Here is a 22,019-nt window from a genome sequence, read left to right as displayed (position 1 = left end):
TGGGCACATGAAGTTAGAGTATCCACTTCTAAATTATAATTATCCATATAAATAGGAGTTTATTTTTTATTTTCTTATAAAATAAATCAATGATAATCATTTGATTCTGTGCTGGATAAAAATTATTCTTCATGGAGACTGTCTGACATGGGGAAGAGTGAGAATTCTAGAGGCAAATCAAATTGAATCCTGCTTCCAACCATAACAAAACCATAACCTTGGGTACAGTAACCTCTCAGAGACTCCCTCATTTGTTAAAAAGAAAAAAAAAGTGATAATAATAGTAATATTGACCTTACAGTGTCCTTGTAGGACTCAAAAGAGATGATGTGTGTAACGCTCATTACATAGTTTGTCATGTAGCAACTGTTCAATTACCATCATCATCATGATTAACAATAGTAGTCGCACACTGTTTAACACAGGAAAATAGCTCTCAGCAACAAAGGAAAATAGATCCAATGGCCTGATTTTTGGAAGTTAATTATACTCATTCTGATTACTTATGCATTTGTTTTCTTGTGAAAAAGAGTGGTGACACAGAAAACCCTGAAGTTTTCACGGGTTAAGGTGCCTGAGATAATAAGTAATATACAGAAATACCTAGATGATGACATTTTCCATAAAAATTGGCTTCAAGAACATTAAAATAAATGTCCAATTGCAGAATGTCAATCTGCCTGACAGTGTAAATCTCCTTAAAGCAATTTAATTCAGATTAAAAAGATAACTTGGCCTATGCAGCAGAATGAAGGATCTGTTTCAAATCCATCATGTTAACACTATCAATAACCCACTATGACCCATGATTGAGTAGTTTTAATTAAGTTCAGTTAGGGTATTGGGGGAAGGGTGCATTATTTAGCCCCTCATTAATAGTTAAAGTGATTATTAAAAATATCTCTAACTATTGTAGTTTGAGAATCTTTCTTTTTTATTGAATTTCTTGTTTTCTTTGCTACAGAGCAATACCATTCGGGAAACTCTGTCTCCTAGGAGTTTTAATGCTACCCCACTTCCAGCACTATAAAACAGAGGCCTGCTGTTTTAATCACGCTTCTCTCTCTCTCAATGTTGTTTGCGCCCTGGTACAACCCATCTGCCTTGAATCTAGTGCTCCACTGGGGCTGCACACATCTGCCAGCCAGACTACCTTCGTACACAATTACTCAATCCACCGTAAGGCTCTTTAATAGGAAACAAGTGTGACAACGGCAAGCCTCCTTTTTTTTTTTTTTCTCCTCCCTTTTAAACCACAGAGTCAAATAGCTCTAATAGAGATGAAGCCTGATAGATCCGCCCAGGTGTAGGTGAAATGGTAGAGCCTCAGGGGTAATAGATTCTGTGCTCTCATGCTGAAGTTTAGTGCTGTGTCTTGACTGGCTCTCTAGCATCAGTGTGATGGGCTGCTCCTGGTACAGTTACAAAGTGAACATGCTTCTTGCCGCTCACATTTATCCCTAATCTGGAGGGCAACCTGGAGCTAGGTAAGAACAGAACAGCCCTTTGACTTCAACGCATGGACAAAGGACAACAAAGGCAGTAAGTGGAAAAAATTTTCTTTCTTTCTTTTACTTGGGAATTAATTACGGGTGTTTACTCCCAGGGAATCCTCTAAAGACTGTGCAAAAGTGAACTAGGACAAAGCTTATGTTCATAACCCCATTAATTTCTCCAGTTTCATTTTGCACAATGCCCTGGCACTGTCATTAATACTTAAATGCTCCTGAAGTGACTCCTCATTCAGAAGGTCTCGGAACTGAAATGTGGTGCTAATAATACTGTTAATTCAATCCTGTATTTTGGCGTATTAACTGCTACTTCTGGGTGAAATGTCCTTTATTACTGTCAAAAATGATGGTTGCAAGTATTTTGTCAGTTTCGAGAACACACACACAAAAATCTTTAAAGCACATACCCTTCTCGAAAATGGATTTCACTTTTATGCATAACTATACTGCTACGTTACTCTTCATACATTAATGTGAGGAATTTGCTTATAATTTTTGCCTAACAAATCTGTTCTATAGCTTGATCTCTTACTAGAGAAGTGACACTAAAAACTCTAAAAGAGTATTAGGTTGTAGCAGCAATGACAATGATAGTGAGTATTTAAAACAAACATAACAAAACAAAAGGTCATTTGTCTAATAACATAAGAAGATATATTAAAACCAGATGTACAAAATCTCAACTTTGACTTTTTAGTCTTTCATGCTTGGTTTAAAGCAGTCTTCACATTGCGTTTATTTTGCATTTACAACTTTGGATTCACCATTAAACTATGTTTGAACTTGAAGTTCAGATTTGATCTAAGTACAACCTTGTTCCTTGAGCCCCCTACTCTGATTTTTACTTGGCTATGGGGAATCTTTTTACTACTCTACCATATATTCTGAATTGTGTTAACAGCCTAACTGTGGTGGACTTTCACGTGGAATGTCAGCCAATGTAAAAGAATGTGTTTGCTGCTCAAATGTATGATGCTTCATGTAAGAAATAAACACATAGAACATATGCCCTACCAAAGATTCCAGTTATTAATGATTTCTGAATTAATCCATCAAACACTGCACAAAGCTGATCAGATTAAAGAGAATGCAAGAAAACCTTTCTGCATTTCTTATCTATTAATAGTCATTTGAGTTGATCTTTTTAAATTTAACCATTATTAATTTGAAAAATTAGTCTGGAAGACATTGTCATCTCAAAAGGCAATGCACATATGTAGAGTAGTTAGACAGGCAAAATTAGACACAACAGTATTGCACTGTTTAAATAATTCCCCATCGGCCAATGTTTTGTTTTTATTTTCTAACTATTATAGATGGACATCATTGAAAATGATGATTTAAAAGCCATGACGGTAGAATCCTGATGACTCCTTTGTGTATATTCAGAAATGATTTAGCTTGGATAAAGTTGCTGCTATGAGAGGTTTAATTAATTACTTCTAGTTAAATATATTTCTTTAAGAATTGCATTTGACATTACTGATGGTGGAGTAAACGGAGTTTCACAGTCATTCTTCATGAAATACTTTAACCGACAATCGTTGGCATTGAATAGCGGTCAATGTCTACCCCCTACAGGGAGAGATTCTAATTTCACTATGCCTTCCCCAGCACATGAATGCCATAGAGTACAGTTCACACATATGAATGCCGTAACCGTGTCAATGACTTCAACAAGTGCCCCTTAATGAAAAGGTCAGCACTGTGATTAATAGGAAGCTGATTTCAAAGGCTGGACCTCACTTCAGCATGGCATTTAGATTTGTTTCTTCTTGATTTACTCCATTTGCTTTTCAAAGTGTAATAAAAATCAAGTAGTATTATATTGCACATTTTTAATGCATTGTGGTTGCTTTTATATGATAGCAACACAACAGTATATTTGGTTTAGTAAAGAAAAAATAACAACTAAGTGAAAAAATCAATCAAGCTAATAATTGGTGAATGAAAATTTTACTCTTTATCCAAATGGAATATATAGCCTTTGCCTAAGTCTCAGTTAATTTAATGAACTTTTAAAAGGCACTGTATGGATAAAAGTAGACTGGAAAAAAGGTCTGATTTTTTAACCTAGGCTTATTATGCTTAAATGCTAGCTATGTGCTAGCAAGTGAATATACACACGTAACTCATAAAGATAATGATTTTTCACTAATGGCGAAAAATCATTGACGAATATAGCTGAGTGAGGATGAATACAGTAATTTTAATCCTAGTGACAACCTCAAAGAAGATTTGTAATGGTGGTGTTGTTATAGTCTTTCCAGTTAATTTTTTTTTTTTTTTTTTGCTGGAAAAGCATTGTGGTTATATCCAACTTACATTTTTTAAATGGTTCTTTTTACTGGAATTATAATTTGTTAATAAATATCCTATAAAATTAAGGTAATGAATAAATTATGTGGTCCTTAAATATGTTTACAATTTTTTCATGTATTATGCATTTTGTGTCCCTGTGGCTTTATCTATACATGTTTTCAAATAAGATTGCAATATAAGTAATTAAAGAATACAAACAATATAAGTATATATACTGTATTTATTACATATGAAAATTGCTATAGGCTTAGAGGAAAATTTTTAGAAGACCCAGGATATATCAACTTATTCTAAGGGATATTCTCTTTCGAATAAATTTTCTTTTTTAACCACATATCAACACTTACATAACTTAATAACTTCATGTTCACTTATAGTGAAGGAATTAAATTAGACATCAAGATAGAAAGTGTAGAAAAAAGGAGTTCAATTTTGAACGCCAACATCGCACAAGAGGAGCTTTCAACAGCCACTCAAGGAAGAGAAAAATCTAGTAACTCTGTAAAATGGGCACAGTGCTTCCTAGATGTGTCATATTTTGTCAATGGCCACAGCTACATCTTCCCATTATTCCATTATTCAAGATTCCATTTTTTTGCTCTGAGTTGGAAGCCAACTACTTCCAGAGTTCTAATGAATAACATTAGTGGGCTCTCACAAAATAAATTCCTGGAAACTGCTCTTAAACATGCCATGATTTATTTAATCCTTACAGTCGAATGAAGTAGATAGTGTTCCTATTCCCATTTACGAATGTGAAAACGGAGTGGTTAAGGGACTTGCTTAGTGACATGCAGATAGTGATATGGTTTGGCTCTGTGTCTCCACCCAAGTCTCTCCATTAATTGTAATAAGCCCCATGTGTCAAGGGCGGTACCAGGTGGAGATAATTGAATCATGGGGGCGGTTTCCCCCATGCTGCTCTCCTGATAGTGAATGAGTTCTCACGAGATCTGATGGTTTGACGAGAGGCTTCCTTCTTTGCTCAGCACTCATTCTGTCTCCTGCTACCCTGTGAAAAGGTGCCTTCTGCCATTATTGTAAGCTTCCTGAGGCCTCCTCAGCCATGTGGAACTGTGAGTCAATTAAACCTCTTTTCTTTTTAAATTATCCTGTCTCCAGTATCTCTTCATAGCAGTGTGAGAACAAACTCATACAGGTAGTAAATAGTGTAACTTGGGTTCAAATTAACTTTGCTTGGGGGAAGATGCTACCCCAACCACCGGACTGTACTACCTCTCTAATAGGTGACTTTGTTATTAGTGGAAAGTTAGCTTTATTTCTGACCATCTTATCGGGACTACTTGAATTTAGAAAGAAATTCCAAAATGAATTTGTTGGAATGCCCAATCAAATAAAGCATAAATAGTTGGTTGTCAATCAAGGAATATGATCTCACTTCAGGTTACATCACTCAATACTTTACCCCAGTATTTTCAGAGGTTTGACTATAGGTAAAGAAGGAGTTGCAGTTATATTTCTGACATGTGAGGAAGAGCTGACCCTTCAACTCTCACTCATTTCACATGTCCACACCTGTTAATAGTGAGCCTCTGGAAAGTTTGTCTCCTCAGGGTATTTCCAACCCAGCGATGTCTGGCTGACTGACAAACAGAGATCACTCTAATCACAATAGTCTTTCAATGAGAATCACCTAAACACATTCCCACCTGCAAAGCAGTGAAAAAAAAATGAGCTCTCAACCACTTTCAAAGACTTTTAGGCCTCAGTTATTCAATAGGACTATCTGGGTATTTGTTTTTTGAAATATAGAATGGCAGTTGAATTTTCTCCTTATCTGTGGGGAGTACATATATATGTATGTATGTGTGTGTGTGTGTGTGTGTGTGTGTGTGTGTATATATATGAAGAAACATAGCCTGGAAAACACCTCTTTGTAATATTTCATTTAAAATATAATTTCCTAGAACCTACATATGTGGTATGTCTCTCTAGTGAAAAACATTCTTCTCAAGACAGACATCACTATGATGGAGATTCTTTATGAAGAAAATAAAAACAAAATATTTATGACAAAAAAACTTATATCTTATATTTTTAATATTATAGGTTTATCCTTTCCCATATAAGCACAGGATATTCATTTTAAACAGAGATTTCATTTTATTTTTAACAGTCCATATTATTATTAAACCAACACATAGTTTACTTTTACAAACACAAGCAGACTTATGCAAGACAAATGGAATGAACATGAGGAAATTCCTTCAAACCTGAGCAACCCCAACTCATTTTCTACAAAAGAGTAGGTAGAAATGTTCCTTTAATTCTCATTTTTCCTTTGGTTTGTATAAAAGATATTTAAATATGATCAGCATTTATAAAGTCATAGACTATTCTTGTTTTTTTTAAAGAGAAAAAAACGATTTTTAAAAAGTAATCTCAAGATCCTGGAAAAATTAATCTGTGGTGACAGGATCTGAAAGCTCTAAATACCTTGAGGATTGATGATTACTTAAAAACAGTGGACTTCCTCTATCACTATCATTAGTCAAAGAGATCCACAGGTTAACTTCTTGAAGTTAATCTTATCCTCATAAATCCTTTTTGAATTATCTAGTAACTACTTTATTTTTATTTGTAAGTTCATCTTAAGTGGAAAAGTGTTTCTCTCCCTCTTTCTGTTCTTACTTGACATTACAAGCCTTTCACCAGGGAACCAGTCTAGAATTAATTCTTATGCTAATTGCTTCTGGCTCATGTTCCAGGGAAATATTGGGAACACTGCAGACCTAGACATTGCTGGTGGACACTTCTACCCAGATCTGGGTAGTCTGGGTAGAAGTCTCTGCTTACTTCCACGGTTTCAAACAACCTGAAGTCCCAGCCAGCAGTCACAACAATCAACCCAACTCACAGTCTTCCCTTTGCATGGGGGGCTCTTGGTCCCAGTTTCCCTACATGAGTTAGACTCCTGGCCACCTGGGTCTGGATTTGCAGACAGCCAAAATCTAATATTTTTTCATTTCTAGCCCTGCTTAATATTAAATATTTCTTTTCATTTGAGGCCCATTAAAAATACCCATTTTTTTAAGCATGGGTATAAATTTTTAATATTATCATTGCTATATGTTCACAGTAGAAGTTAGCTGCAGGTATGTCTAAAGCAAGAAATCAAAGAGGCATCTAATTAGTAGTAACTTCACTTTTGTTTTATTACTTAATATTGTTCATTTCAAATTTGTATGAGAGAGACAGAGAGGAATCGTTAGTATTCTATCTGTACTTCTATTAAAAGCTTGAGGATTTAATCTTTTTTTTTCTGGTGAGATGCACTAATATGCTTGAATTTTACATGCTACATAATCATGTTTTTCTGACAAATAATATTTTTGGTCACTCTCAAACTTATTTTCCTGAAATAAATGCTATTAACTATGCGATGCATTTCTGTGTTTATAATTATATTTGGCTAACTCACAAATCCAAAATTCTCTATAAAGAGAAGAGTGAGCATTAAGTAAAAACACTGGGGCTCAGGTCCTCTTTGTGACAATCACTGCCTTGTTTTCAAAATGTACAGAGTATCCATCATGCAACATTTGTGTGAATACTTGTGAATAAACTTTGCAAAACTATTTGTAAAGTACTATAAGGAATTCTGAGAAGTTACTATAAGATAGAAAAGAATATAGGAGCATGCACAAGCCATATATATGATGTTTCACATAATATGCTTGGTAGACTTGTAAAATGTTTTAGATGTGGTGTAAGAATAAATCTTTGATGTAATTTGTTTTTTGTATTTGTTTTTGTTTTTGTATTTTGAGACAGAATCTCGCCCTGTCGCCAGGCTGGAATGCAATGGCACAATCTTGGCTCACTGCAACCTGCAACTCCCCGGTTCAAGTGATTCTCCTTCCTCGGCCTCACAAGTAGCTGAGATTACAGGCATGTGCCACCACGCCCAGCTCATTTTTGTATTTTTAGTAGAGACAGGGTTTCACCATGTTGGCCAGGATGGTCTTGATCTTCTGACCTCATGATCTGCCTGCCTCAGCCTCCCAAAGTGCTGGGATTACAGGCGTGAGCCACCGCGCCTGGCCTGTAATTTGTTTTATATCATGTAAACCATAATGCCTATTTTCCCCTTTAGATTAAAATATGTTTAATGATATTTAATCATTAAACATTTTTCTGAGTCTAATTTCCATTTCACCAAAAAATCAAAATTTCTTTCTCTGGCCAAGAAAACACTTATCAAAAATTTTCCCAATTTGTAAACTTGATGAAGGACTCATATTTGATTAATACTATTTCTAAATGAGCCTCTTCTGTACCTCAGTTTTCAACAATTTCAGAAATGAAACAAAGTTAACAATGGGAGCCCCAAATCTTTATTACTTGAAAGTAAGCCCTACAATACTAAACCTTTGAATTAAGTTTGGTTTACCCATTCAATCACAGCTAATATTGGTTTGAAGCATGGTAAAGTAGAGAAAATTGTTAGTACTGGTAAGGATGTCTGAAATTCACATAAAGCGGGAGCAGTAAATCACAATTGCAGTCACAGCACATTTGGAGGCCTAGATAGGAGGATTGCTAGAGCCCAGGAGTTCATGACTAGCCTGGGCAACATGGTGAAACCCCACCTCTACAAAAAGCAAATATAAATATTAGGAGTGGTGTGTGGGCCTGTAGTCCCAGCTACTCAGGAGGCTGAGGCAGGAAAATTGCTTGACCCCAGGACGTCGAGGCTGTAATCAACTATGATCGCCCCACTGCACTCCAGCCTGGGTGACAGAGTAAGACCCTTTTCTTAAAAAAAAATAAAAAAATACATAAAATATTAATATGTATTTTCATGTGTGCTCTCAGCTACCCCATGAAATAGTGCCAAAAAACTTTGATTTTTTCACTTCTTAAATAATGATGGAAGTATATTTTATCACATCCAATACTGCGGCCAAATATCTACTTTATACATGAAAATTTGAGTACTGTTAGTTTATGTGCAAACATTTACATTTTATTTAAAATATTAAAAATATATGTTAATAAATATGGAAAAGGAACATTACTGCAGTAACTACTATGGTCATGTGGCTTACATTATCTTATGTAATCTCTATATTAACAAATAAAGGTAGATTTGTCATTTCCATTTTACAAATGAGCAATGTGTTCTATTTTCTTGACTTTATAAAGAAGATTAAGCATACAGAAATTTATTCAGATGACTAATCCAATTATAAAAGCAGTAAATGTGTACAAACATGCCAAGATGCCCACATGCAGTGCAGGTTGCAATAAAAACTGTTTGTATTATAGTTCCATTCCTTTGGACTGGAATTTAGAGATTGTACTACTTCAATATATTATGATCCTTAAGGATGAGCATTCATACTTTATTTATATGAGTCATAAGTGTCTTAAGAGCATAGTATTGCCATCGTATTTTGATTCAAGAAACAAGTAATGCCGTTCTTTGGAATGTATTCTACTTTGGCACTTTTATGAGGATATAATGCTAAAGATGGTGTCACCAGTCGGAAATGCTATATTTTTACATAAAATCTTTACATCCTATGTTAAGTTACATTTATTAATTTCAGTGTTACAATGTGATAAAAACTTGCTCTGTGTGTGTGTGTGTGTGAAAGCAAACAAGTGAATATGTGCATGCATAAGTAAAACCGTCTACGTGACAGGATTCCTATTAGATATTCCACAGTGATAGGTTTGTTAAATTAAAAGGAAGAATTTTTATTTTGTTTAAATAACTATACTCTATAATTTAAAAAATAAAGCTCTTATCACAAATTTTTATATGCACCAACGAGAAAAATGTATGCATTTAAAGTGTTTGTTTCCTGTTTTATTCAGTCTTTTAATGGTTTGAACATTTAGGTTAACCACTTGCTATTCTCTGCTACTATAAGAACACTACATTTTTAAAATTATTTAATGTGTAACTTTAAACTGTGTTAAAGCTACCCACAGCCTTACACAGTGGTCTTCTAGGTAGATTATAATATTTTTAGTACTATATTATTATCAACACTGTTTTTTTTAACTAGTCCATTTTGGAAATTATGAACTTTCCTTTTTGACTGTGACAAAACCCAGATTTTTTCTTTTTTCTTTTTTTTTTTTTTGAGACAGAGTTTCACTCTTGTTGCCCAAGCTGGAGTGCAGTGGCACAATCTCAGCTCGCTGCAACCTCTGCCTCCTGGGTTTAAGTGGTTCTCCTGCCTCAGCCTCCCAAGTAGTTGGGATTACAGGCGTGCACCACCACACCTGGCTGATTTTTTGTATTTTTAGTAGAAACGAGTTTCACCATGTTATCCAGGTGGTCTCGAACTCCTAACCTCAGGTGATCTGCCCACCTCAGCCTCCCAAAGTGCTGGGATTACAGGCGTGAGCCATTGTGCCTGACCCAGATTTTTTTTTAATTAGTATGATATGGGTTGTCTATTCCCCACTCAAAGTCTTTGAAAACTTTCCTTAACAACTAGACTCAAAAGACTACCATTGGCTGCATCTGACACTACCCTACTCAGAAGCTAGAACAAGAAAGAACCATGGACCACTAGCAAAGCACTGTTGGGGCACCAATTCAGGCAGTCCTTAAGTAGTCCAACAACTCAGGTGCTAGCAGGCAAGGTCAAAATGTGGCAAGTGAGGGAAATTCCTGGCTTGAAAGCCTCCTTCTCTATAAAAAATGATATCTTTTATAACAAGACAGACGCAGCTTCTAGGATTCTTGCAAGGGGCCTGCCCAGTGAAAATCATCACCATATTCAGGGATACCCAACATTAGGGTTACTATCAGGTATTTACAATTGTCTTAGTCCTGATTCATTGTAGCAGTTAAGGGTCATTTTTCCTATAGGTAAATTTTCCCAGTAATGTGGTTGACATTCTAATTTTTATAATTTTCGAGGGGAATGGAACTAGATAGTTAACAAAAGGTCAAATTACCATGAAGTGAAAATTTTGTTAGCTTTTTATCCATGGGTAGTTAACATGGAGTTTGAGAAAATTAATTTTAAGGACTAGCATGGCCTATTCCCATTATGTCTACAAATGCAATCCTGTGCTTTAGTTTATGGTTATAGTTATTGCACATAGAGCTCTCATTATTTATAGTTTTGATTTGCTTCCAAAACATTTTATGTATTTCTGCCCTTTCTGTGAACTTTAAAAACTACACCTACAAGTAAACATTTCAAAGGGCTGAAAGAGATTAGATTTGTTAATTAAACATTCCAAGGGTACTTTCAGATGAGACTAGACTAAGAAAGTTTGAGACTACACTCCAAAAAAAAAAAAAACTAGAATTTTGAGTCTATCATGTAACTTTTTGAAATAAATAAGGTTTCACATAAGAAAAGCAGGGATTTTCTACCAAAACTCAGGATACTAGTTATGCAGCACCATCTTTAACAGTGGGAAGAGGCTATAAGAGGATGCAGGCATCTAACCGCAGTTGTGGCCACAACAATAATGCCATATATAGGCCACACATGAGGTTAGCATGCCTTAAGGGAAAAATGTGAATGTGGTGGGTACTTGGGCTGTTCTATAGGGAGGCAGTGTAATGGACAAATAACACCTTGTAAATTCCTGCAACTATGATCATCAGTGTTTAAAGACTGACTCCAACTGTTTTTTTAGGAAGGGCCCTGGGTTGAACAGTCTCAGAATATTTTAGCTGCATTTACTATGTTATTGCCAATGCTATTGATTAGAATTTAAAAGCGCCACTAGAAATTCAAAAGAATAATATTTCATTAATGAACACTAAATATATGTTGAATGAAATTGAGTCTACTAATTTACCGTTTAGGAATAGATATTCGGTATACAATAATTATAAAATACATACGCATTTATATGTGCATTGTTTTATGATAAATAGAGAATTATCCAAAAGTTCAGAGATTCTACTGTAGTAAAGTCAAAATAAACATGAGCTTGGACAAGTAACATTAATAGCACTTACTTCTTACATTAATAACATTAATAACACTACCTCAATATTTTAACTTATAAGATGAGAAGTTTGAAATAGATGAATTTGATATTATGCCTAATTTTTCAAATGCCTATATATATAATTTCATTTATGATAAGTTAACATCAGTCAACATTAAGACATAAAACAAGCTTTTAAAAATAAACTTTAGGTAGAAGCTATATTACTCTTAAAAAGATATGTACTAATTTAAACAAGTCTTACTTTTACGATGCTTTTTAGTGACTTACAGTCAATCATGACTAAATTAATAAACTACTCTTGAGTAATTAAATATCCTCATTACTTGAATATTGAAAAATGAGGGCATTGATTATTTTAGTTAACTTTGCTGTCTTCTTTTGAGTGCTTATCACAAATTAAATAATTAAAATTCATTTCTTCCACTTTAAATAATAATTTGCATTTTCTATTAAAGGTAACATTTTATTCTGTCAAGCTATAGACACTGTAATAAAATGAAGATGGTGCAATATAATTAGCTGAAAAGAGTGAACTTAATTTATCTTGAATTATGTGTAATAAGAAAAAACATAAGAAACCATATTTAGCATTACTTAAATTAAAAAGTATTGCAATTATTTCATATTCCTTTTGAAATCAAAGATATAAAATTTGGGGAAATATCAGAGATATATAAAGTTTATGCTAGATCTTTTTTCTATTAAACACTGCATTTCTTATTTAACAGATAGTGGATTTCAACATCAGTTGTAGCTGGCTCTTTCAATTTGGATGAATAATATACTTAAAGCATTTTTGGGTTTATTTTCTTTAGGAAAACATCTCGGAGTTACTCTAAAAGAGCTTTGAAATAATGTTCATTTTTAATTAGGTTTAGTCCCACCCTTTGCAGCAGAAGCCATTAATAAGGAGACACATGCAAAAGGTGAGGGTAGTAAATATTTAAAAGACCAGTGGATCCCTGAAGATTTAGATTTGCCCTCGTATCTTTTCAATGGTCAACCCCACCGTTAAGTTGTATCTTTCTTTACTTAGAAGCCTTTGGAGCTAGAAAATACAAAGAACAGGATTGCTCCTTAGCAAATTTCAAGTGTCATGAGCTTTATCTTTGACATTCTCTCCTCACACTTTTCCAAAATCAGGGTAACTTCTCTACCCTTCTTTCAAAAACAGTCACCCTCGTGCCATAGGCTTCTTACTAACTTTAGATTTTTCCCAATACTGAACTTCTGCCAACATCAGTGTTTCCAATTCATAAAGCTCCATGCTATTAAAGTCTTTATTTATTTATTTTATTTTATTTTTGGTATGCTACCCTCTTTCCCACTAATTCCTAAGTCAAAACACTCATCCTATTTAATACTCACTGCTACATTATGGGAGCAAAGATGATTAAACATAGACACAGTATGTTGAAAATACAGTTTGATAGGACATCCTTAAATTGATAAAGTTCTAACACTTCGGGGGTAGTTATGTTTTAAAAAGAGGACACTTACAATTCAAAAACAGATAATTATTCAGTTTCAGAAAAATTCAAAAAGAGATGAATTTCAGGTCAAGGAGCTAAGGGGCCCTTCAGTCTTGCCTTAGAGCTCTAATCTTCTGCTCAGGCCAACCCTGACCCTGGGCACTGCTACCTGGACAGCATTCTGGCTGTCAGAAGATCAGGATGTATTAAAATTCACTATGAATTTCTGGTACTCATTTATCTTTGTCTGTTTTATGCTCATGCTCTAAACATTTTGAAATTAGCTAATGGAAGAAAATTACTGAATGGAAAGATTCCCTACGAGCAGTTTTAAAATTTACTTTTAATGTTTTTGTGTTACTATTTTTCACTTCTGCTCCATTCCAGGTGTTTCTCTTCAGTCCCTTACCTTCCATTCTCCATTCCTAGTATACCTTCCTTCTGCAATCAAAATCCAATCTTGCAGTTGGAAATTCAGCGAGAGTGAAAAAAGTTAAAACAAAAAAACAAACAAGCAAACAAAAAACCCCAGAGCCCTGCCTGAATGTTGCTAATTGAGCGAAAGTGAGGCCATTCCATCTATGAAGCACTGTTCTCAGTGTTTTTTTGTAGAAATGAACATTAATCTTGCTTTAGTAAACTTCTTTATCTAATTAATCATGTTGTCATTTAAGGGTTAGTGATGCAGTATGCCTTAAATAACTGCTGGATACTTTAGACCCTTATATTAACTTAAACTTTTCTGGTTTGCCTCGCTTAAGAAAGTTTGCATTGGATTCAGAGTTAATGCACTAACCTAGCTTTGCTTTGGCTGTGTTGTTGTTGTTGTCGCTGCTGCTTTAGATTGATCTTGAGATTTTGTGTGTAAAAAAGAGGAACATATGCATATTCCTAACTATTGAGCTTCTTATTTATTAGTATTGTTGTTAAATTGTTGAAGTCATCTTAATGCAGAGCAGTATGTATGGTACATCGTGTCATTGACGTATATTCACATTATTTGGGATTGTATTTTTTTTAAGAATAAAATATAGCTCTTTGACAAACATTAATTTTAAGGTTTATTTTAAATATCCTTCCCGATTTTCTGAAATCTTGAGCTACATAGTATCTTTACCTCCTCTGAATTCTATAGCATGTCTCATCTGTGTCATTTATTTGATAGCTGCCCATACTGATGTATTTCCATATCTAGTTCTATTCTCTGCTAGATACTAAGCATTTTTAACACAGGGGCCATGATGTCTACATTTTTGTGTGCAACACAGCCGTGACAAAATAGGTGTTCAATAAGTACTTCTTGATTGAAAGTTGACCATTCCACCCTATAAATGCAGGTTAAAGGGTCTTTACCTATGTCTGTATCCCCCGTTTGCTGTTTAATTGGCTATTAGCTAGAACTGATTGATAGACATAAAGACTTTTTTTAAGGAATTGACAGCTATGTAAATATAGCACTTAACCTTAAGCACTTAGCCATTAACCTTAATCACTGTCCATTAACCTTAAGGCACCCCAGGTTTCTCCCCTTACAATCCCCCAAAGCAGACCCTACTTGATGCATTTTTTACCATGAAAAATAATCTTAGTAGAATGTCTTTATTGTTCTGTGGATAGCTGTAAAAACTATATTTTGAAAAAGAACACTTGACCTAATTGTTTTATAGTTACTAATGTATTTTCCAGATGTCCAAAGAAAGATAAGACATCGGGAAATTGTTTTGAGGAGCACATTAGTATATATTTGACAAGAGAAGGACTAGAGGATGCTTTTATAAGTATGATTTTATATAAGGTTGATAATCACAAGCGTGTCATATCACCTTCTATTTAACTTAGAAAATTTATAAAAAATAAATAATATTTTCTATAGCTATTGCTAAAAAGATTTAATTATTGTTAATTCCAGACATATGGAAGTAACTAATAATTTTAAGAATAGAGACTGCTTGATATTTTCTAACTAATGTCAAATTATAACAGAGAAAAAGAATAAATGAAATTCCTTTCTTTAAACATAACACTTTAGATTTTTTTTTAATATTCTTGTCCCATAAATCTAACTAATTATATTGAAATATTACCTTTTAAAATAATCCTTTGTAGTCTATAAAATCTATATTTTCTCTTTTGGGTGTTTCACAAAGACCATATAAAATAATAATTATACATTATTGGAAAGAAACAAAATTTCATGTTAATATATTCCATTTCATTGTATTTTTTATATCATGGTTTTATTTTCACCAAGATCTATATTTACTAAGTATGAATTGAGTAAAATAACATTACAAAGTTGCAAAAAGTTTTGTGTGTAATTTTATATGCAATTATGTTTTATGACTAATCCTTGGGGTGAAAACAGTAAGTCAGGGAAGTTCCCATTGTATTCTGAACATAATACATCTTAGGGTGAGGTCAGGTAGAGTGTGGGAGGATGGCTGGGGATGGGGAGGTAGAAGGAACACCTTGCTATATTCAGGAAAGCAACTTGATACTAATGGACTGATTATTTTTAGCTTTGCCAGAGTGCTCAGTTTTGCTCCAAGTCCCGCAGGGAACTGACACTAGAAGGTGTGAGCAACTGAGGGCAGGGGAGGGTCTCTCTTACCACTAAATTTCAAAGTATATTTTAACGAATGTGAAATCTCACTGGAATAACAAACCAGTGTAACATGATGACTTCAACTCTAAAAAGATGTTACCTCAACACCAGGCTGCTTAGCTGTTCATTTGGAATTTTACAGTTACCTAACATAGGAGGAAGGTGATAATGAGGGTGACTTGGCAAAAGAAAGTCCAGGCAGAATGAGCTCCACAAAGGCAAATCAAATGCCAACATTGACCATGTGTTTTGAAAATCAACAAATCAATAACTTTCACGGAAATTGCATGCAGGTCGTATGTTTATTTCATTCACTGAACATTTTTACCATGCAGTCATTCATGACCAAGAGGATGCTCTCAGAGATAGACATATGCTAAGAGGATATTAATTCACTGTTTCATTCTTTATTTTGTAGATCTCACACCCCAACACCTCTATAGATATGGAAATATATCTTAGTTATATCACTATACATAGGCCTTCTTTTCACACAAGATGATGAAAAAACAAGCAAATTTAGCTGAGAATCTGAGCAAATAAGTGGGAGTAAATTTCTATCTTTTCAGAATGTCTTCTCCAATATACACATTTTATTTATTTAAACAACATTGCTTGAGGAACCATTTTATGCAAAGAATATTTTAAGTCTTTTTTTTTTTTTTTTTTTTTTTTTTGAGACAGAGTCTCGCTCTGTAGCCCAGGCTGGAGTGCAGCGTTGTGATCTTGGCTCACTGCAACTTCTGCCTCCCAGGTTCAGGTGATTCTCCTGCCTCAGCCTCCCGAGTAGCTGGGACTACAGGTGCCCTCCACCATGCCTGGCTAATTTTTTTGTATTTTTAGTAGAGACGGAGTTTCACCATATTGGACAGGCTGGTCTTGAACTCCTGACCTTGTGATCCGCCCACCTCGGCCCCCCAAAGTGCTGGGATTACAGGTGTGAGCCACAGCACCCTGCCTATTTTAAGTCATTTTAATTGTTGAAATAGTGATGTAAACATATAAAGGATGTGTTTTTGAAATATATATATATATATTTTTTTTTTTTTTTAACAAACACATGGCATATACTCTACCATACTGCTTTTTACTCTACAGAGGAACAACTAGAAGTAAGATAAGTCTCTTTCCTTTAGCACAAGTGTTAAGTGTTATAAAAGAGATTAATTAAATACTGGAAAACTGATCAAAATGTTATCTTATTTTTTTCTTCAGAACATGGCTAAGAATTATTAATAATCGTAGTTATGTCTCTAAGTTACAAGAAATAGTCAACTTAATGTCAGCACAGTGAAGAGCAAAGTATTGATATTGTGCAAGTTTGTTTCTTGCGTTAGATTTTCAGCTACAATGTAAGAATCTGGAATCAATAATTTGTGCGTTTTCTAACTATATTTTTCTACTTTATCACTTTTTGGTTAATTTATCCGTTTTAATTATTACATCTAAGGAATACAAGATTTTAATATCTTATTTTTCTAGGTAATAGCAACACAATACATTCAGTATTTATAAATGATAGAATTTTATATACTTTTAGGCACTTGAACACCTACAATGTTGTAGGCATTCATGCTATTTGTTGGATGTTGTTTCAATTAAGCACTGTCAGTCTAATTTAATGAAACTAACTTCTAGTGTTACTACTCTACTGCATTATTTTGCAGACTCTACATGGGTGTTTGGCTCTACATTTAGACGACAACTAAGACACATTGAAAAAAATTTTTCTTTTCTTTTCTTTTTTTTTTTTTGAGATGGAGTCTTGCTCTGTCACCCAGGCTGGAGTGCAGTGGTGCGATCTCGGCTCACTGCAACCTCCGCCTCCCGGGTTGAAGCGATTCTCCTGCCTCAGCCCTCCTGAGTAGCTGGGATTACAGGTGCACGCCACCACGCCTGACTAATTTTGTTTGTATTTTTAGTAGAGACGGGGTTTCACCACATTGGTCAGGCTGGTCTCGAACTCCTGACCTCATGATCCACCCGCCTTGGCCTCCCAAAGTGCTGGGACTACAGGCATGAGCCACCGCACCTGGCCAAAAAAAATTTTTAAACAACTTTCTTTATCTTATCTCTAAGTTCTAAGGAAATATAAAACTTTTATGGAAATTGAAAACTACCATCATGCATATTGTATCTTTCCTGCAAAACTGGCTTTATTTGTATGTTTTACTAAGACGTATCTTAATCTAGATTCATGTGAAAACTAAAGATTAAGTCTACCATGACAACAAAACCAGTCCAAAAAAATAATGCTGAAACATTTTAGGGAGAACTTCAAAGGTTGAGACTATTCTATAGGGAATAATTTGCTTTGATCCAAGGTCTAGGGATGAAAGCAGAAACAAGTGCCACAGGTAGTCTGGAGTTCTGTAAGTAAACCCATATTCCCATACTCATCATCTGTAAGTTAACAAATTATTTGCTCAGCACTAGTTACTAATGCTATACTGGAAAAAAAAGTGAAGCAAATAGGGGCACCTCTGACTTTCCAACTAAACCACCAGGTTGCATGTTATGTGAATTTTCTTTTTAAAAGTCTGCCCTTGAAATTCATTTTGTGATCATATTTTTATATAATAGATTTAGGTGAGCGTGTAAAACGTACCCCAATAAAGTCTGCTCTAACATCTGTATGGCTGCTTTTCTCACTTGAGATTTTCTCAAATGCTAAAAATTTAAGGAAATTCTATCTGTTTCCTATGAATTTTTTAACCTTAAAACAGCAACCAAACAAACCACCACCACTCCAAAAGCAATGACAAGGAACAGCACAAGCACTCATCACATTCACAGACACCCTGACACAGAATGAACAAACAAACATATAAGCAGACAGAAAAAACAAACCAACTACAAAAACAGACTCTCTCTCTCTAACAACCCATTATTGCTAGGAAATTTCAGGTTGAATATGTATAGTTAAAAAAAAAAACAAAACACACATTCACCAGGGAGTATGAGATGGGCTGTACCACTCCCCTCTTTCCCAGCCCCTGCACTCCTGGGACCCGGCACTCTTGGGGGTGGGGGGAGAAGGGGGAGCAAGAACTCTGGCGCCTCCAGCCCATCTGAGGCCTTAGGTAAGAAGAATGATGTCACAGATGTTTCACTTTTTTTTCTTCATCCTATTTCCTTCTCTTTTCTTAGGCCTTTAAATAGTTTTCTCTCTTTATAGTTTCTCTTCACTTTTTTTTTTAAAACCTCTAACATTTCTCCAAAGCGTTCTGATCCCCTAAAATAGAGAGACAATTCTTCTGACTAAATATAAACATTTATTCCTACTGGTCCTTTGTATTTTCTCTCCATTTTTACTGTGTATGGGGCTTATTTTTTCTCAGGTAGAAGCAAGGGTGTTAGGATCATCATCAGCAGTTCTGATCTCTAGGGGTGTATTGAAGAATACCGGCTATTAATTAACAGCTTATGATGTGCCTCACACTCTGCAGAGGAAGCACTCTATATAACTGTCAGGTAGTAATAACTCAGCTCCCTTCTTTGGGCTCTGGACCCATCAGCTCTTACACTCCTGATGGGGAAAAAGAGTCATCTTCCTCATTACACCTACCTAGAGGATACAGTGTCAAGTGTAAAAGCTGCTACAAAGAGGAGTAGTCATTAAGTATTTCAAAATGATTTCAAATGTTACTCTGGGAGAGAGAAAAAAAAAAGGAGCAGTCCTCAACATACTGTCAAAGGAGGGAACTACACAATCTGCGTAGGGGAACAGAATTTCTCATACAGTAATTTTCCTATCTGGGAAACAACCTGTCTTAGGAACAAGCCTCAGATTCGCTTTTTTCAAAGTCTGTCTTCACTACACAAGAAGGCTTGTCCTAGGTGAAGTTTCTATGTAATGCTGTTTTTGAAATACAATTTGCATCTTTTTATTCGTTTTCTCAAAATAATAGACTGTTTTCTCTAGCAAAGTTCAGGTTTAGCTCTTTTCTCTAATCATATAATTTTGTAATATTATGTTATAGTCAGATAAAACAGAAAGAAACTTATTTCCAAGGCTGAGAGATAAGAAAATTGAAAGAGTTAGGATTCTCCCACTTCTTAGTAGATGAGACCGAAAGCCATTGTTGCAGTGATGGAAAACACACAGCCATGGAGGGTTTGGAACTGATTCAGATCTTCAACAAGATCCTGACTTATGTGCGGCTCAGGGATCTGGTCTTTTGCTCAATAAAGGTATGGAAAATAGAACTATAACTCATTCCTGACTCAGCACAGTGTTGTTAATATTTGTCTTTTTAATGTTCTTAGTTTAAAATTTTACTCTTAGAACCAATGTTTAGTATTATTTCTATAATTTTGAGGCTCCTAGTCATTATTTAAAATGTTTTTGTTAGTTTCTGTGCAGTCTGATTTATCAGATATTTATATTTAACTATTCCATAGAAATTAAAATATTTAGGCCAGGAGCAGTGGCTCATGCCTGTAAACCCAGCACTTTGGGAGGCCGAGGAGGGTGGCTAACTAGAGGTCAGGAGTTGGAGTCCAGCCTGGTTAGTATGTTGAAACCCTGTCTCTACTAAAAATACAAAAATTAGCCAGGCGTGGTGGTGCACACCTGTAATCCCAGCTACTCAGGAGGCAAGAGAATCTCTTAAACCAGGGAGGCAGAGGTTGCAATGAGCCGAGAATGTGCCACTGCACTCCAGCCTGGGCAACAGAGTGAGATTCAATCGCAAATAATAATAATAATAATAATATAATAATAATAATACAAAAATATAAAGTATATAAGATTTATCTATAGATGACATTTTAATATTTCCCAATTCTTTGTTCCTGTGAATAATTTTGTTCATTTTAAAGTTATAGAGAATAAAAAAGTGACTAAACACAAAAATTTGTAATAAAGCCTTCAGAGGAAATAACAAAGAAGGAAACTAATACTTAAGAAGTATGTAGGTTTCACACACACACACACACACACACACACACACACACACCATTTCTTTTTTCCCATTAAGCCCAAACAATACTTCTCTGAAGCAATTTTATATATGGTATTCCAAAGAGATTAAGTAAATTATTGAGTTTCTTATCTAGATTTAGTGGCAGAGCTGTAATTTAGACCTAGACCTAATTCCAAAATCAAGTTTTGGAACACCGAATATACAGTACCGTTTTTAATGCCACTAATGCTGTCACATGACGATCTCTCTAAACTAATAGCAGTATTAAAAGCTGTTGTTAATTATATCATCTGCCACTTTGGGAGGTAATACTACTTCTTAAATGTCAATGTTTCCTTTTGTTTGAATTTTATTTTTCCTTAACATAAGCTATTGATATGATTATATGGATCGATTTGGTTTAGTGGGATTATGTTCTTCTGAAATAATATGGTAAATTATGTAATGCTAACAGTTTAAGAGCAGGATATTGTTTTCTGATTGAGTTCCTCTAATATGATCCTGTGCGACGTATAAGTTTACTTTTAACAGAAGATTTTATTTAGCTCTAAAATATTTAAAGGTGTTTTGAAATTTGACAAACATTGAACATTGTATCTGATAGAAATGTGGTGACATGTTTTAGCTGAAAAACAGAAAACAAGACACACAAAATACAGATTGAAAAATGGAACAAACATTGGGAGCTTCATGATACAAATACAATACACGTAATACAATACGAAGCACGAAGCACTAATGCGTTTTAGCCTATTTGTCTAATAATGAAGATGTTAGTTAAGCTCTCTTTGCAATTTAAGATCTACATCTTTACCTCAGCTCCTCCTTGTCCCAACCCACATCCCATGAAAGACCAAAGTCTTCCTCAAAATTTCTGCATATTTCTGAAGCATGTGTTCGAGTGGGGGAGTGGGAAAATATAACTCATGTTTGTCATTGTATCTCTTGACTCTAACCTAACTTTTCCTCAGTTCATGAACAATATTATCATTTTTCTCTTTTACTTATATGGACATGTAATCACATACACTCACACATGCCTGCCTTTCTATTATAGCCATATATATTAATATTTTATTATAGACTGGACACTCATTTTAGGTTAAGTAATCCTCAGAGATATGTACTATTTATTCATTGAGTTAGTCTCTTAAAACTGTATTAAATTTGGTTAGCGATCAGTGTCAGGTCAATGCAATTAATAATAATCATGGGC

General features: G+C 34.7%; 1 protein-coding gene across 3 annotated transcripts in view; it reads left to right on the top strand.

The window, feature by feature from the left end:
• Nucleotides 1-22,019, top strand: part of SEMA3A (semaphorin 3A) — a 554,212-nt gene that overhangs the window by 20,981 nt on the left and 511,212 nt on the right. The window contains exon 1 of one of the 3 annotated variants that reach the window (XM_009453467.5): nt 1,328-1,542. The exons of 1 other annotated variant lie outside the window; for it this stretch is intronic. The gene's annotated coding sequence lies outside the window, so the exon portion shown is untranslated. Of the gene's footprint in view, nt 1-1,327; nt 1,543-19,736; nt 20,070-22,019 lie in introns of those variants that run through there. One more of the 3 variants, XM_054687611.2, reaches the window with a different exon arrangement.

This window comes from Pan troglodytes, chromosome 6 (genome assembly GCF_028858775.2).
Source record: "Pan troglodytes isolate AG18354 chromosome 6, NHGRI_mPanTro3-v2.0_pri, whole genome shotgun sequence".
Taxonomy (NCBI): domain Eukaryota; kingdom Metazoa; phylum Chordata; class Mammalia; order Primates; family Hominidae; genus Pan; species Pan troglodytes.
The sequence above is the reverse complement of the archived record's forward strand: the minus strand, read 5'-3'. Positions and strand labels throughout refer to the sequence as shown.